We start from the raw sequence: 17,535 nt of genomic DNA, 5'->3' as shown, positions 1-17,535 counted from the left end.
ACAAATTAAAACAACACAGATAAAATACAAAACACTAAAAACATATGAAATATAATCTTTTTAAAGCAATTAAATGCTAACAGCCTTGTTTGGATGATTGATGAATATATGGATGGGGTGGCGGTCAGGATCACACCTGATCCCCTATCTATATGCACTTACCTGTACAGAGCTGTAGCCATAGTCCCAGTCCCCAATCTTTGGACTTGATGATCCTCATCGTTCCTTCCAAATATAAAGTTCTACGATTCTATGATTCTATCTCCCCTCACATCCCTCTCTAGGATGTGCAGAAACTGCTTTCTTGATTGTTGGACTCACTATTGGTCTCATTGTCTCAATCCTGCCTACATATGCAGGGGAGGTCCCTAACTCACCAAGAGTTAAAGACCCATCATACCCCCTCACCTGGTTTAGCCAGCCAACCAAAGCCGTTCCCGGAATATGGCTGCTGTTGAATGCTGACAGCTTCTAGGAGTCACAGGTGAGAGTTGAGTGCAGGATGGGGGGTCAAAGGTGGACAAACTACCCCAAAAGGACCATGACATGCCCCCTTCCCCTCCCCTAACACCCCATAGACTGAAAATAATGTACAAAAAGTCATTACCGTGGATCCTCAGTTTCTGAGCACCACGGAAGCCAAACGCTTCAAAACTCGAACGCCGAAAAGCCAGAAGTGAATGCTCCTGTTTTCGAATGCGCCTTGGAAGTCGGATAGCTTCCAAGGCGCGTTTCTCCATTTTCTCAGTAGAATTTGCAGACCGCCCATTGTGTCTCAGTTGTCGAACGTTTCAGAAGTCGAACGGCCTTCCAGAACAGATTACGTTCGACAACCAAGGTACCACTGTATATTAAGGGAATTTGCTTGTGAAAATATCTATATTTAGATACAGCTGCGTACAGACATGTGTATATTAGGTGAAACTTGCACTAAAGTGCTGGTGAATTTTTATGAGGGCAAAAAAACCTAAAAGTCACGAAGTCATGTGGAGAACAAAACTTAAGAATGGAGAGAGAGGAATTGAAGTTGTCAAATTTTTCCACTCCCAGTTTGAAGGGCTGCATTTGACCCCCGGGCTCTATGCCCCCCATCCCTGTTTTACACAGATCAATTTAAGAAGTGATGAGGAGTTGGGGAGGGTGTAGTTTGCTAACATATACCTTGTTTAATCTTCAAGACAGCTTGGCATCCAGCCAGATCCATTGACGAGGCACACACACACAAATGAGTTAAAGACGCTTGTATCTAATTTGGGAACGGATTATCTCTTTCCACAGAGCATCTCCCAGTAGTTCTAAAGCCCAGCTGTTTAACTAGCCAGCAAGAGGGTGGAATGGACTGGCTAATATTTATTCCCAGTTCTGTTTTGTGTTTAAGCTGTACGGCGACAGTGGAGGGGAGAAGGGAGGGGGGAGACACACATTAAAAACGTATGGGGATGAGGCAACGTCCCATTTCGTGGCGTTTCCAGCAAATGACTTTAATTGGTCAAACTATGTGAGGGTTTCGACTTGAAACCCGAAGCCTGTTTGCTGACCGCTTCGTGGCTCATCAAAAACCCTTTGGAGGAAAGTTGTCAACAGCTGGCCTGGGCAGCAGCTCTGAGATGCCTCTAACCAAAGCAAGACAAGTTTGCCAAGGCACACGCGTCCCCACCAGAGCTCCCTGGGACCTGCATTCCTGAAGGCCGCAAGCCGTGCCAAGCTGCCCATCCCATGCCTGTTACTGAACCACTTTGTTTTTCCTTGTGAATTGACTCCAGATGGTATCAACCAGGCAAAACAGTCCTGGAGATGCTGGGGTGCACCATGAAATAAGTGCTGAAGAGCAGAATGGGTTAGCACAACTGATGTAGGAAGTTGTCCTATACTAAACAAGAGCACTGCTCTACTAGCTTAGTATTGTCAACACTGAGAAGCAGCAGAAGTAAAAAGGGAAGCTTCTTCTTGAGAGTGCAGTTGTACCTTGGTTGTCGAACGCCTTGGTACTCGGACGTTTTGGCTCCCGAACGCTGCAAACCCAGAAGTGAGTATTCCGGTTTGCGAATGTTCTTTGGAACCCGAACATCCGATGGGGCTTCCACGGCCTCGGATGGGCTGAAGGAGCTTCCTGCAGCCAATCAGAAGCCATGCTTTGGTTTCCAAACTTTTTGGAAGTCAAACGGACTTCCGGAACAGAATACGTTCAACAGCCGAGGTTCCACTGTACAGGGAACACCAGTCATCTGCCAGTGTGGTGTAGTGGTTAAGAGCGGTAGACTCGTAATCTGGTGAACCGGGTTCGCGTCTCCGCTCCTCCACATGCAGCTGCTGAGTGACCATGGGTCAGTCACACTTCTCTGAAGTCTCTCAGCCTCACTCACCTCACAGAGTATTTGTTGTGGGGAAGGAAGGGAAAGGAGAATGTTAGCCACTTTGAGACTCCTTCGGGTAGTGATAAAATGGGATGTCAAATCCTCCTCCTCTTAAGGGCCGTATTACCTTGGGAGTTTTCCATTGGTGGATTCTTGCTAGCAGTGGGTGGAGCCAGAGACAAAAGCATTCTGAATTAGTTAATTCAGAATAAAGACTAATCCAGACCCTCCAAATGTCCCTATTTTCCAGGGACAATCCTGGATTTACAGAAGCTGTCATGATTTCTGATCTGATCACAGAATGTCTCACTTTTCCTTAGAATGTCCCAGTTTTCACTGGCAAAATGTTGGAAGGTATGGAGCCATGCGACCCCTGAGCCAAGGAGATAACTAGCCATACAACCTTTAGAAGACATATGAAGGCAGCCCTGTATAGGGAAGCTTTTAAATGTTTGATGTTTCATTATGTTTTTTCTATATGTTAGAAGCTGCCCAGAGTGGCTGAGGCAACCCAGTCAGATGGGTGGGGAATAATAATAATAATAATAATAATAATAATAATAATAATAATAAATTTTTTTATTTATACCCCACCCTTCCCGGTTCAAAAACCAGGCTCAGGGCAGCTAACAACAAATTTTAAACAATTATAAAAGCAGGATAAAATACAGTATAAAAACATGAATAACAATAAAATTCAAAATTCAAAAATCAATTTAGGGGAAATAAGCATTAGATAATCCCCAGGGCTAGCTGGCTGAATTGGTCCTACTTGGGCCAGCGAGGAGGCCAGGGGAGAATTAGCTGTGGGGTCTCAGAGTGGGTGATCTTCATAAAAGGGTGGCAGATGAAGGTGATGGACTATATGAATTTGGCGGAGATGACGAGCAGAATCCGAGACCAGGGAAGAGAAGCGGCGGAAGAAGAATGGAAAAAGTTTAAGGAGTATTTAAAGAAACATTATAAAATTGGTGACAGTTAGAATGATGTTGGATTAAAATAAATGGTTACTATCAGTAAGGGTTATGATAAAGAGAATAAGGGTGAATATTATAAATTTATAATAAAATAAGGCAAGATTTCGCTGAATAACTGTAAGAATTTGGAATACAGAAACGGGAAGTAAGGGGAGGTCGAGGAAGTAAGGTTTACAAATTGGGTTATGAAATGGTACTTGTTTTTATGTTTTATTATTGTCTGATGTTTGTTTATGTATGTTTTGTTTTTGTTATATTAAAAATTGTTCAATAAAAATATTATTAAAAAAAAAAAAAAAAGGGGGAGGGGGAGGGAAGAGATGGGAAATAAAAGATCAGGCTAAATTCAAATTAAAGGCCAGACGGAATAGCTCTGTCTTACAGACCCAACGGAAGAAGGTTGGATCCTGAAGGGCCCTAGTCTCATGGGACAGAGCATTCCACCAGGTCGGAGCCATCACTGAAAAGGCCCTGGCCCTGGTGGAGGATAGTCTGACTTCCTTAGGGCCCGGGACCTCTAAACTATGGTTATTCATAGACCTTAAGGTCCTCTGCGGGGCAGACCAGGAGAGACAGTCCCATAGATAATTGAAATGGATGTACCTATTTTCATTGGAGAAATGTTGGTGGGTATGCTAATCTAGAATAAAGCTAATTAGGATTCCCCACCCCACCCCCAAAGAAGAACGCCCACTGCCTCTTCTACCTACATAGGATGAAGGGGGTGAGCACTTTTAAAAGTTTGGGGGGAAAGGAAGGAAACGTACAAAGTGGAGTCACCCAAGGGTTGGTATTGGGACGTGTTCTTTTTGACTTGTTCATAAACTATCTAGACGTAGGGCTGAGCAGTGAGGTGGCAAAGGTTGCTGATGATGCTAAATTGTTCAGGGTTGTTCAAACAAGGAGAGATGGTGAAGAACTCTCCAGACCGAGTGAATGGGTGGTAAAATGGCAAATTCAGTGCCAAAGAAAGGGTAAAGTTTGGGGCTTTGGGGCAAAATGTCTTGATTTCACAAATACGCTCATGGGGTCTGAACTGGGGGTGACAGACCAGGAACGAGACTTTGGGGTCATAATAGATTGCTTGATGGAGATGTTAACTCGGCGTGCGGCAGCTGTGAAAAAGACAAACCAACATTAGGGATCATTGGAAAAAGAATTGGAAAATGTTTCTCTATAACTAGACCTTTGGCTGATTAACATTCTATGGCCTTTCAAATGTCCCACCAAAACTTGTCATTGGGGCTCAATAAAGGGAAGGGACTCTGTTGGGATGGAAGAATGGAGACATTGTGGACCATGTAAAATGAAATTGAGCCACAGATTGCTCACCAGTGCTCTAGAAGGAACAAAGCCCATTGTGACTTTGAGCCAGACTCCTATTTTTGCTGAAGTTATGGCTTATTCTAATGCACAACTTATTCTATTTCCCCTCGACCTGCTCTTGTCCATTCTCTACATTAGGCAGAACCACTTTTGTTCTGAAAAAGCAATCAAAGAAGTGAACAAAAGCAAAGCCTCTCTCTCCCTCCTTTTTTTTTCTTTTTTAGAAGAGAGCAAGGGGGAAACCGCTGTTCAATTTTTACCTTTCCAGCAGTATTCCATTCATTGATTTGCAGATGTGGGGTGTTTGAAAATTGCCAGTTGCAGGAGCTGGAAGTGGGTTTGAAAAATCATCAAACTCCCTTTTTTTCAGGAGCTGATTTGAAATGGCACCAAATGCCAAATGATTAGCTTTTTAAAAAATAGCATCAAGCCTTTTATTTCCAGTGGTACATTAAATGAAGCAATTGGTCGCACTAACCGGTTTTGCTTTATCCACAAATTCCAGTTGGCAGGTGAAGGTTGTCCATGAGTCACTTCCATAAAGCCATGTTCTCAACTTCCATAAATCAGTGAGCCTGGTAGACCAGTGTGTGTGTGTGTGTGTGTGTGTGTATGAGAGAGAGAGAGAGAGAGAGAGAGAGAGAGAGAGAGAGAGAGAGAGAGAACATATATAGATATGAAAATGAACATCATATATGGACCAATGGAAGCTGCCTTATACTGAGTCGGAGTCCTGTCTACATTGGCCACACCTCTTTGGAGCTTCAGACAGGAAGACTTTCCTTCCACTACCAGAAGATGCTGGGGATTGAACCTGGGACCTTGTGCAAGCAAGGCAGATGCTCTGCCTCTGAGCCACAGCCCTTCCCTAAATTTCATGGAAGCATATTGGAGGAAGGTGTGTGAACGGAGGCAATTTTGGGAGAGGGCTGCGAGCCTAAATGGGAAATGATTAAGGATCAGCACTGGGACAGTGCATAACTAAACTTGCTCACAGAAGAAGCTGGGTGAACTAGCAGTTAAGAGTGTCGGACTGGGGCCTCAGAGACCTGGGTCCAAATCCCCATTCAGCCGTACAACTCATTGGGTAATCTCAGGCCAGTCTCAGCCTAACATACCTCACAAGGTTGTTGTAAGGATAAAAACGAGGAGGAGGGGAACTTGATGTGCCACCTTGACCTACTTTGAGGAAAGGTGTGGGGGGTGGAGGGTGTCTTCTTCTTCTCTGGCAATCCCTCACAGCTGAGTAAGATTATCTTCCATAAACATAGTTTTAGCAGTGAGTCCGTACGTGACTGTGGAGGCCAATTCTGGATCCACATGTCCTTCCACACTGGGGACATAGGTTTCCAGGCGGGAGTTGATCACGGTGAGGGTTTGCCAAGCGTGACTTCCTCTTAGCACATTTCTCCCTTTCAACCTGAGTTCGAGTGTCTTCAAAGTCAATCATCATCATCATCATCATCATCATCATCATCTATTATTTCTACCCCGCCGATCTGGCTGGGTTTCCCCAGCCACTCTGGATAGCTTCCAACAAAAAATTAAAAATACATTAAAACATCAGTCATTAAAAACTTCCCTAAACAGGGCTGCCTTCAGATGTCTTCTAAATGTTAGATAGTTGTTTATTTCTTTGACATCTGATGGGAGGGTGTTCCACAGGATAGGCGCCACTACTGAGAAGGCCCTCTGCCTGGTTCCCTGTAACTTCGCTTCTCACAGTGAGGGAACTGCCAGAAGGCCCTTGGAGCTGAACCTCAGTGTCCGGGCAGAACGATGGGGGTAGAGACGCACCTTCAGGTATACTTTGGTAAAGGCTGTTCTCCAACTGGAGCGCTCGCAGGCCAGTGCTTCCCAGTTGTTGGTGTTTATACTACATGTTTTTAGATTTGCCTTGAGATAGTCTTTAAACCTCTTTTGCTGACCACCAGCATTACGCTTTTCATTTTTAAGTTTGGAATACATTACTTGCTTTGGAAGACGATCGTTAGGCATCCACACAACATAACCAGTCCATCAAGTTGATGTTGAAGAAGCATCGCTTCAACACTGGTGGTCTTTGCCTCTTCCAGTACACTAGCGTTAGTTCGCCTGTCTTCCCAAGTGATGTGTAAAAATTTTCAGACACTGTTGATGGTGTATGATTTACCCAGTGACAAGCAAGACTTGTCAAGCCTGAACAGATCTAAAAGAGGTTTTTTTAAATGGCAAGGGTGTCCTTGCCTTCCCTGTTCTTCACGTCTTCAGAAAACTTGTGCAGGCACCAACCCAACATTCCCGTGTGTGATCTTGAAATGTGCAGAGCAGATGGGTGAGTCGCTGGCCTCCGTTCCTGTTTCCATTTTGATGCTCTTCAAAGGGGCATTTTCACACAGGATGCAGGAAACCTTGAGGGTCATTTCCTGCCCTTCCAAGTGAGAGGGGGAAGCCTCCAGAGAGCCCGCCCACCCTGGGGAAAGAGGGCTTGCAGATGTCAAGCTGACTTCCTAGCAAGGTCCGAGGGGCGGATGTGTCACTTACATCTTTGCCACTTGAAGATTGTGAGAACTTGGGGGAGCACCAAGCCACATGCAGATGAAGGGGGTGAAGAAGAGTTCAAGCGATGGACAGCTGCTCTCATAACAGCTCAGCCTTGCTGTGTCTTTAATATGTCACAGGGACAGTATCCTCGTTTCCATCACTCCCAATTCCCTTCAGTTTCACTGCTGATTTCTTCAACGCAAGATAAATAATCGATGTTGGGCACAAATGAAACAGCAGCCACCCACTCCGAAGCTTCCATAAAGGAGTATCCTGTAAATGATGGAGTGTTTGGCAACCATGAGGACTACTGTCTTGTTCCTATATGAATCCGAATGGGAAATCTGTCCATTTCAGTTTTTCCCCGTTTCTCATTTTTCTACCATTCTCAAGTTCAGTTGGCCACATTTCCACATAAGTATTGTTATGAGTTTGTTGGTGCCAGAGCTCTCTAATCCCTAGATCCTGTAAGTATTAGAATTTCATCAAGGCTTGGGGTGTTAAGATGAGTGCTAGACACTTCTAATTCCTGGATTCAGCAAGTGAATCAAGGTCTCTTATCCTCCTGGGTGATGGGCTATTAAGAGAACAAATGATCAAAGGGCTTGTGCTAGACGACAACTGGGTAGGGGCACTAGTGTTATAATCAGGAAAACTAACTTAATACAGTCATACCTCGGGTTGAATGTGCTTCGAGATGAGCGCATTCGAGTTGCGCTCCACGGCAACCCGGAAGTAATGGAGTGTGTTACTTCTGGGTTTCACCGCTTGCGCATGCGCAGACGCTCAAAATGACGTCACGCGCATGCACAAAAGCGCCAAAACGTGACCCGCGCACGCGCAGATGCGTGGACACGGATTATGTTTGCTTCTAGATGTGAATGGGGCTCTGGAACGGATCCCATTCACATCTAGAGGTACCACTGTATTCCCCACGTCCGGTCTGAATCCACCTTATTTCTTTCTTATTGCATCAGATTAAATTGCGGAGGTGGCAATAGCCCCAGCCTCTCTCTTGATCCAATACCAGAGAGATGTGCATTTCTGGGGCCCCTCCCCCCCTCAAATTGTCAACAATCATTTAGTCATTCAGTGCTGCCTTTCTTCTACAGGAGAATCACACCTGCTTTGCAACCCTAAGATCTATTCTCGGTTTTCCCCAAGCAAACTTCACCTTAAATTTATTCAGCAACCTATAAATGCTAAGGCTCCTGACAATCTGCTCTCACTGTTGTTTTTCCCTTTGCTTCCCATCATTTTGTTGGGTGGTCTTGTATCAATCCTGCCTAGGCACAGATGTCACGCAGAGCCAGAAAAATGTAGACTGGAACCCCAGGGGAGTGTTGATGAAAATTGAAATTCAGAAGTGTTCGGTTCATGCTTTGAATGCTTAAGGATCTAGCAGAGGTAGGAAGCACATTCACCACAGAGCCTGGAGTATTTTTTACTTTTCTTGCAGTGGGTTGATAGGTTTGGCCACAGTGAGCATTCTAGGGCTGAGGAATCAGTGAAGCAGGATCATTTTAATACCAGAAGTTACATATAGGTGAATTGCTTTATTTCTAATCCATCTCACTTTTGGATTTGTCGACCTACAAGTCCATGACTGGGGGAGAAATTGGATTGATTCCACACTTAAAAGCAAACAACCTAACTTATTCATGCTTGCCGAAATGATATGCAAATTGAAACACAGCCAGTCTTTGACATTCACACTGCTCCACATTTGGCAGTGCCGTTCTCCAGCCAGGTAACGTGTACAAAAAGGCACATGCCGAGGTAAAGTGTGCGTATCAATCCATATATTTGTGGAAATAGCCTACAGAAATGCATTATATTAGGAAATTGCTTTGGAAAAATTTGTACATTAGGCAATTTTAAATGGATGTGGAAGTGTGGAAAACTGAACTCAAGGTTGCAAAAATGACAAACTGACAGAAACCAAAACGGAGTTCCCCATTCATTGTTTCATCCCATTTCCACATGAACTGTGAGCGGCCTACATCATAAAAAAACATTATATACATGCTTGATAGCCACACTTTTCTTCTTTCAGTTCAAAACTTCCTGATGGCATGGTGGGTTTAAAAAAGACGGTTAATGTTAAAACTCGGAGGCCTGTGAGCACTTTCTGAAGTCCTTTCGCATGCTGCTAAGACTAGTCTCTTCACCTCTGAACTTCTTCAATGATGCACAACTTAGCAGAGTAGTGCAGCTTTTCCTAGGCAATGATCAAGACTGCTCAGTCAGGACGACAATCAGGAACAAAGCTGATGACTAGTAACTTGATTTTGTAGTTTATTATATATGGCAGTAAACTCACAAGCTATATACAAGTTGTTGTTGTTGTTTAGTCATTTAGTTGTGTCCGACTCTTCGTGACCCCATGGACCAGAGCACGCCAGGCACTCCTGTCTTCCACTGCCTCCCGCAGTTTGGTCAAACTCATGCTGGTAGCTTCGAGAACACTATCCAACCATCTTGTTCTCTGTCGTCCCCTTCTCCTTGTGCCCTCCATCTATATATACAAGTTACTATATACAGACACGAACTTCACCACTCTCCAAGCACTCCAGATTACTCCTAACTAGCCAAACAATGTCATAGGTCATGCTGCCTATATGAGAGACCTCAGCCAATCACTGAGCTATTACTAGGTCCTCTTATCTCCAGGAAAATTTCTCCCGTGCTCTGTCTCCCTAGCCTGTAGTCAAAACACTAATTGCTCACTTGCCAAACTGCATATAGACTATGAACTCCAACAACTAATACCTCACCAGATACCTGCATCCAAAAAAATAAATAAAAAATTACTTGTTTAGAAAGCAGCTGCAATTATGATGTCAAATGAGAGCTTTCACTGCCACCCCTCACTCCCCAACATTGACCATCTCACTAGGTCAACTTTAAGTGAGGTCTAACTGAGCACAACACTTTTGGTGAAAACTCCTCATTAAAAAAAAAATGCTGTGGAAGCGGTTGATTTGCCATAGAACAACCAACACCTTTCTTGTTAGAGAATATATGGGCCGATGTAATTAAGCCTACTGAAAATACTTTGCTGGACTGTATCCATGGATAATGGCAAGACAAGTTAGAGGGAAGCCCTTTGGGGGCAATTAAATCTATCTTGTGCAGAGACGTCTTTCCTTTCAGTGAGGTTTCCAGTTTCCCAATATATTAGCAGTCCAACCGTCCAGCCTTACTCTGACAGGCTTTTGGGAACTGATGTGTTTTTAAGGAAAGGACTTCCCATGGTGCTGTGCTGTTTTCATTTTCCTTATTTTAATAGATTTGGGTTTTTTTTAATAAAAATTTTATTGGCTTTTCAACATATATTATAAGACATTACAAACAACAATACACAAACAGACAAACATATAAACATGTATAATTTCATAAATTTTTTTCTTGTACCCAATTTCAACGACTTCCCCATGCCTCCCTTTTCTGCATCCTTGTTTAAAACTTTTTCAGCAACCCCTGATCTAAATTACTTGTAATTCCCTTTCTTTAACCCCTTTTTTTCCCACTTGTCCAATCATTTTTCGCTGCAAATCTGCTATGCTTTACCCATGACATTTTATCACTCACTGATTTTACAACAATTTTTAAGATAAAATTTAAATTTCTTCCAGTCTTCTTCCACCGTCTCTTTCCCTTGGTCTCGGATTCTGCCCGTCATCTCCGCCAGTCCCATGTAGTCGATCACCTTCGTCTGCCACTCTTCCAGCGTGGGTAGTTCTTGTGTCTTCCAATACTTTGCTAGGAGAACTCTTGCTGCTGTTGTAGCATACATAAAAAACGTCCTATCTTTCTTTGACACCAATTGGCCTACCATGCCCAGGAGAAAAGCCTCTGGTTTCTTATGAAAGGTACACTTAAGCACCTTCTTAATTTCATTATAGATCATTTCCCAGAAGGCCTTAATCCTTGGGCACGTCCACCAAAGGTGATAGAAAGTACCTTCAGATTCATTACACTTCCAACATTTATTATTGGGCAAATGGTAGATTTTTGCAAGCTTGACTGGGGTCATGTACCACCTATAAATCATTTTCATAATATTCTCTCTTAGGGCATTACATGCCGTAAACTTCATTCCGGTGGTCCATAACTGTTCCCAGTCAGCAAACATAATGTCATGTCCGATATCCTGTGCCCATTTAATCATAGCTGATTTAACCATTTCATCCTGTGTATTCCATTTCAACAGCAAGTTGTACATTCTTGACAGATTCTTAGTATTGGGTTCTAACAATTCTGTTTCTAACTTTGACTTTTCCACCTGGAAGCCAATTAGATTTGGGTTTTATACATTGCTTAAATCCTATTTATTTATTTATTCGTTCATTTACTTCATAAAAGCTCTATACTGCTTAACTGTAAAAAAAACACAAACACACACACCAAACCACCTCAAAGTGGTTTGCAAAAAGATAAAGCAAGAAAAATTCACAGCCGTACTTTAAAACATACAAAAGTTAAAATACTAAAACAGATTAAAATCACCTCTACTTTCTAAGTAGGATCTGAGATCTGAGATAGATGGTAAGAGCAATTTTTCTTTTTTTGACTTTTCGTTTTTGTTTGAATTTATTTTACGACATACACAACACAAGTTAAATATAAAAATGATGATACATAATCAACACTAAAACTTACAAAAAAACCCAAAAAACCAGAGAAATACAACTACAGTGGTACCTCGGGTTACAGACGCTTCAGGTTACAGATGCTTCAGGTTACAGACTCTGCTAACCCAGAAATAGTACCTAGGGTTAAGAACTTTGCTTCAGGATGAGAACAGAAATCGTGCTCCAGCGGAGCGGCAGCAACAGGAGTCCCCATTAGCTAAAGTGGTGCTTCAGGTTAAGAAAAGTTTCAGGTTAAGAACGGACCTCCGGAACGAATTAAGTTCTTAACCCGAGGTACCACTGTAAAACATTGTTACTTACAAAAATCTATACAAACAAATGGACATCAATATATATATACCATACTTCATTTTTTCTTTTCTTCCGATTGACTTCCTTCATCCTCAACACGGTTTTCTTTTCGTTTTTGGTAAACTGTTTCCTTCTTAATTCTTTCTATTTTTGACTTACATACTTTAATTTATTTTGCAGAAGTTAATCGAAACAAGTCCAAGTATTAATGGCGCTGCTTTTTAAGATATTCTCTATATATTTCCCAGTCTTTTTGAAATTTTTGTTTGGGCTGATCCCTGATAGCTTCTGTCAATCTGGCTAATTCAATATAATCTAATAATTTATCTTGCCATTTTTTGTTGTTGCTGTTATTTCTTTCCCCCCAATTTTTGGCAATTAATGTTCTTGTGGCCCCTGTAGCATAAAGGATTTTCTTTTCTTTTCTTTTCTTTGGCCATATCTGTATCAAGTATCTACAATAAAAAGGCTTCTGTTATCTTAATAAAAATTTGTTTGAATATTTTCTTTATCTCTTCATACACCATATCTCAGATGCCCTTGATTTTAATACATGCCCACCACATATGTATGAGTGTCCCCTCTACTTGATTACACCTCCAACACAGATTTGATTTTCTTTTATACATTTTGCATATTTTGGTTGGTGTTAAATACCATCTATAAAACATTTTTTTATCAGGTTTTTCTTTATCGCTTTGCAAGCTGTAAATTTCCAACTTTCTTTCCATAATTTTTCCCATGATGATAATTTGATAGTTTTACCTATATTTAAGAGCAATTCTTTGCCCAAGAGTATTTTCAGCAGTTGCTTCTGCAATCAGCATTTGGAAGGAGGGGTCAATGCCCAATTACAGGTGTCTCCAGAACTTGGCAAAACAACGAGGAATAAAAATTGGAAATAGATTCAAACAATCATGGTCTGTTTCTTGTAGTCAACAGTCAGTTCTGTTCCAAAGTGGTTGGCAATTGCTATAAAGCAAATAGGCAGAGGTTGTCAGACACATCAGTAAAATGAACAGCAATACGGAAGAGTCTATTAAAGACTACCAAAAATGCCCTTCTTGTAGCAAGTGATCACTTTCCTGTTCAAAACAATGAAATACTGAGTGAAGTGGCTACAGTTCTCAGCAGCCCTGACCATGACTTGTAGGTGTCTCCAGATTGCCAGAATTTTGCACGAGGCATTCAAGTGCAAACTTGAACTTTAGCTTTGTGCATTTAAAGTGGATTGAAGTACTAGGGCAAAAAGCCAACTTTTCCTTAAAATAATTTTCTGATTCTCCCCCTCCGCCCCCCAGTTTGGAAAGCTTCTCCAAAAGTTCTTGCAGGACTTAAACCAGGATCCTCTTGTGTCTGGACTGACCTCACTTTCTTCTAGCTAAGGAGGGAAGCTCCTTGAATTTACTCCAGTGTACAAAGAGAGATGGAGCCAGCCTGATCCATATCTGGTGGGACCAAACTTAACCAGGCAAGTTTCAGAGCCAGGACAGGACTGTTCCATTGTAGACTCCTCAAAGCAGGAATTGGCATCCTCTTTGCGCCAATGGGCACACTTGGAATTTTGAGAAAGTGCCATGAGCACCAATCACAATATGGCTGCCATGTGTGTGTGTTGTAACACATTTCTCCCCCCCTTTTTTGAAAAGTTTTTATTGTTAAAATTATTCAGCATTAATACACACATATTGTGAATATACAAACATACATTTCATACAATCCTTAAAAATGTTCAATCATACCAACACTCAATCTCACAGATAATTCCTTTTCCCACCACCATCCACCACCCCTCACCCCACCTTTGTGTTAGACTTCTAATCTACTCAATTGCAATTTCTTCCCACCTCTATTACTTTCTTTCACACACCTTTAACCTAATTTCATGCTTCTTTTTCTATTACACATTGTTATCCATCTTATTTAGTATTCCAGTATTTAAAACGGAACTTCTTTATTCTAATAGGAGTTCTGATTTTTCAATATGGTTTTGCAAGTATCCTTTAAACACCTTCCAGTCCCTGTCTATCTTCTCTTTTGAGAGCCTTCCAATTTCTCCCATTGTTTTGGATATATTGTAGTACTCCAATAATTTGGCAAGCCACTCTATTTTTGTCGCTTTAATACCACTTTTGGTGTAACATATTTCATTTCACTTTTAATTTGTTGTTAATTGTTAAGATGTTGTCTCACATAGGGCTAGGCATGCAGGGACCTCAGTAATGCACGAAGTGTGAATTTGCCACTTGGGCTTTTTGAAATATGTTCCTGAACTCCTTTTAAGCTGCATTCTTGGGGAGATGATGGTGTTGGTGGTGTTAGGCCTCGAAGCAGCCTTTCCCACAGAGGTTTATAAAAGAGACTGATGTGTCTGCAGTGGAAATGGGCAGCAATGCAGATGGATCTAGATAAAAAGCAATTAGGCTTTTCAATTCCTCATCAGCACCTTTTGGGGAAAAGGACTGGGGTCTAATCAAGAGGCATTTCAAAGTAACGAAGGAATAGCCCGGGAGACAAGCCGTCCAAGAATAGGAAAGCCACCTCGCCACTCTGATGCGATTGTTATCTGTGGTGGAAATTGCCCCCTTCCCCTCCACTTCAGATCCAAGGTCGGATGTACACCACCTAATGGACTTAATGGATGTCCTTTCAGGGAGGCCCGCTGCGGTGAATGCAATCCACTCCCAAGTCAAGAAATAGCTTCCCATTACAATCGCTATTACGTAAAATTATGTTATTGCCTCTTCCCTCCCCCGCCTCCCTTAGGAAGCAAGATGTCTGGCCTTTCCAGAAAGCCCACTCATTTATTCTGTACATGTTTGGTGGCACATTGCTAGCCAGAATGTCATTGCCGAGCCAAGGGAGAGCTGTAAAAGTATTTGAGTGATGATGGACTTGAAAGGTGAGCTCAGGCATACCTCTTCAATATACCTCTTCCTGTTTATCAATGTCCACATCAACTGCTTTGCTTCTTTATTTTAAAGCTGCATGGAATTTCATCTGCAATTTATTACACACCCACGCGCACACACACACAGCCACCTCCCCCCCCCCCATAGCCACCTTGCTTATCCACCCCATCAGTCCTGTTCACTGACTTTCCCGACAACTTCTGCTTTGGTTCTCTTCCCCTTGTCCCATTGGCTAGGAATGTGGGAAGCTGTCAGACCATTGGTCCATTTAGCTTGGTACACTAACTGACAACAGTCGACGTCTGGAGGGCCACAGGTTCCCCAAACCTTCTGTAGGCTAAACCACCCTGTTGTTGTTGTTTAGTCGTTTAGTCATGTCCAACTCTTCGTGACCCCATGGACCAGAGCACGCCAGGCACTTCTGTCATCCACTGCCTCCCACAGTTTGGTCAAACTCATGCTGGTAGCTTCGAGAACACTGTCCCACCATCTCATCCTCTGTCGTCCCCTTCTCCTTGTGCCCTCCATCTTTCCCAACATCAGGGTCTTTTCCAGGGAGTCTTCTCTTCTCATGAGGTGGCCAAAGTTTTGGAGCCTCAGCTTCACGATCTGTTCTTCCAGTGAGCACTCAGGGCTGATTTCCTTCAGAATGGATTGGTTTGATCTTCTTGCAGTCCATGGGACTCTCAAGAGTCTCCTCCAGCACCAGAATTCAAAAGCATCCATTTTTCAGTGATCAGCCTTCGTGCTTGACTCTAATTAATGCATGAAAGGGTTCGTGTCATAGAGTAAACCGTCCTGCCAGGCTTAGCCTATGTCACTTCCTCCCACCTTGGGAGGAAATAGGTAACCAAGCCTTTGTTTCCTCAGTCTACATGTGAACTTCAGTGTCTGAGGAGCTCTGAGCTGCTCCTTCCAGCCGCATGGCTTTAACCAACTTCTTTTGTTTCAGACAACAATGGAATCTTAAACTAGTGTTTTCCTATATCAATAGTTTAGGAACTTTTACCATTTTGTAATCAAACTACGTTTTACTGCCTGCGCAGTTTTTTCTGACTACTGTATGGAAAAGCACATGAATCTGACCTTTGGAGACTTTGTAAGTAAACCATTTTATAACTTACCAAATGCGTGGTCTAGTGGAAGTGGAATACTTTGGAAATAACTATTAAAGGGCTCATTTTGGAGTTCACTGGAAAGGGCACATTTTAAGGTTTCACAGCCTATATTTCCATGCTATTATTTGCTACATGTTTTCCTATGTTAAATCTCTGCTGGGGTTCTCTCACCAAAGAGTATTCGTTCCTAACCTTCCCTAACCGTTGTTGGAGGGTTTCCTGTGGGAGCTCCCACTATTAGAGATGCACTGGCTTGGGACTGGGAAGAACATCTTCCTGGGTCCTGGTACTCCATTTATGGAACTCTTTCCATTTTCTAGCAGGGAGACTTGCCTGGTACATTCTCTGCTATCTTTTCTATGCCAGGCAAAATACCATATTGTTTCCCTAAGCTCTTCACTGTTAATATTATGATAGCATTTTACTGCTGCCAGTTTTCTTTGCTATTTCCCCCCTCCTATTTTAATAGTTCCCATTTTACAGCTGGCTTTTATTTTATTTTTATTGTTCCCTTTGTCTTATTTTTGTGAGCCATCCTGAAAATATTTATAATGAAGGGCAGCCGAGGCATCGATTAAATAAATACTTAAATCCAGCCAGTCTGGGATCGGTGCCTGAAGTATTATTTTTCTAGGCCCAGTTACAAAATGGTAACACAGGCTCCCCTCTTTCTATGTCCACTTTTTAAAATTGGGGAATTGATTGGTGCCCATGAGCTGCTTTACATCTCTTGGTTCACTCTCCTTCCATTTCTAGCTGCTGGAATTATATTTATCGTTAAAGAAATTGGAGTTCTTGTTGGAAATACACTAAAAAGGATATACCAAGAGCTCAGGCCACAAGTTTCAATATAAGGAATAATTCCTACTCGAGAGTTGAAAAGAAAAACGTGTATATTCTGCTAAGAATAAAATAAAGTTGGAGCTTTTTGAATGCGTAATCCTCTGGGTATCCTCTGAACTTTAGTATAATCGGCCATGAGTCTAGCGTGTAAGTTATATCTAGTTTGCCTTTTTAGAATGTTTAGATAAGTGTTCCAATCATTGTTAGGTTTGGTAGGAGTCTCATTTGTAAGGGAAGGTAAGGAACCAAATATCTTCTCTTTCTCTTCAGCGGAATACGAAAAGGTCTCAGCCCATTTGGCCATAGTAATCGTTAAAGAAATTGGAGTTCTAAACATTCTAAAAAGGCAAACTAGATATAACTTACACGCTAGAGGATACCCAGAGGATTACGCATTCAAAAAGCTCCAACTTTATTTTCTAATAATGAAGAATTCAAAATTAAATGGATGTCTATTCTAAATAGATGTTCTTTTGACATCTGATTCACACTCCGGATACTCCTTTTCGGCCCTATTTGATTCTTTATTCTTT

This window comes from Podarcis raffonei, chromosome 9 (assembly GCF_027172205.1).
Source record: "Podarcis raffonei isolate rPodRaf1 chromosome 9, rPodRaf1.pri, whole genome shotgun sequence".
Classification (NCBI taxonomy): Eukaryota; Metazoa; Chordata; class Lepidosauria; order Squamata; family Lacertidae; genus Podarcis; species Podarcis raffonei.
This window is presented reverse-complemented; position numbering follows the sequence as displayed.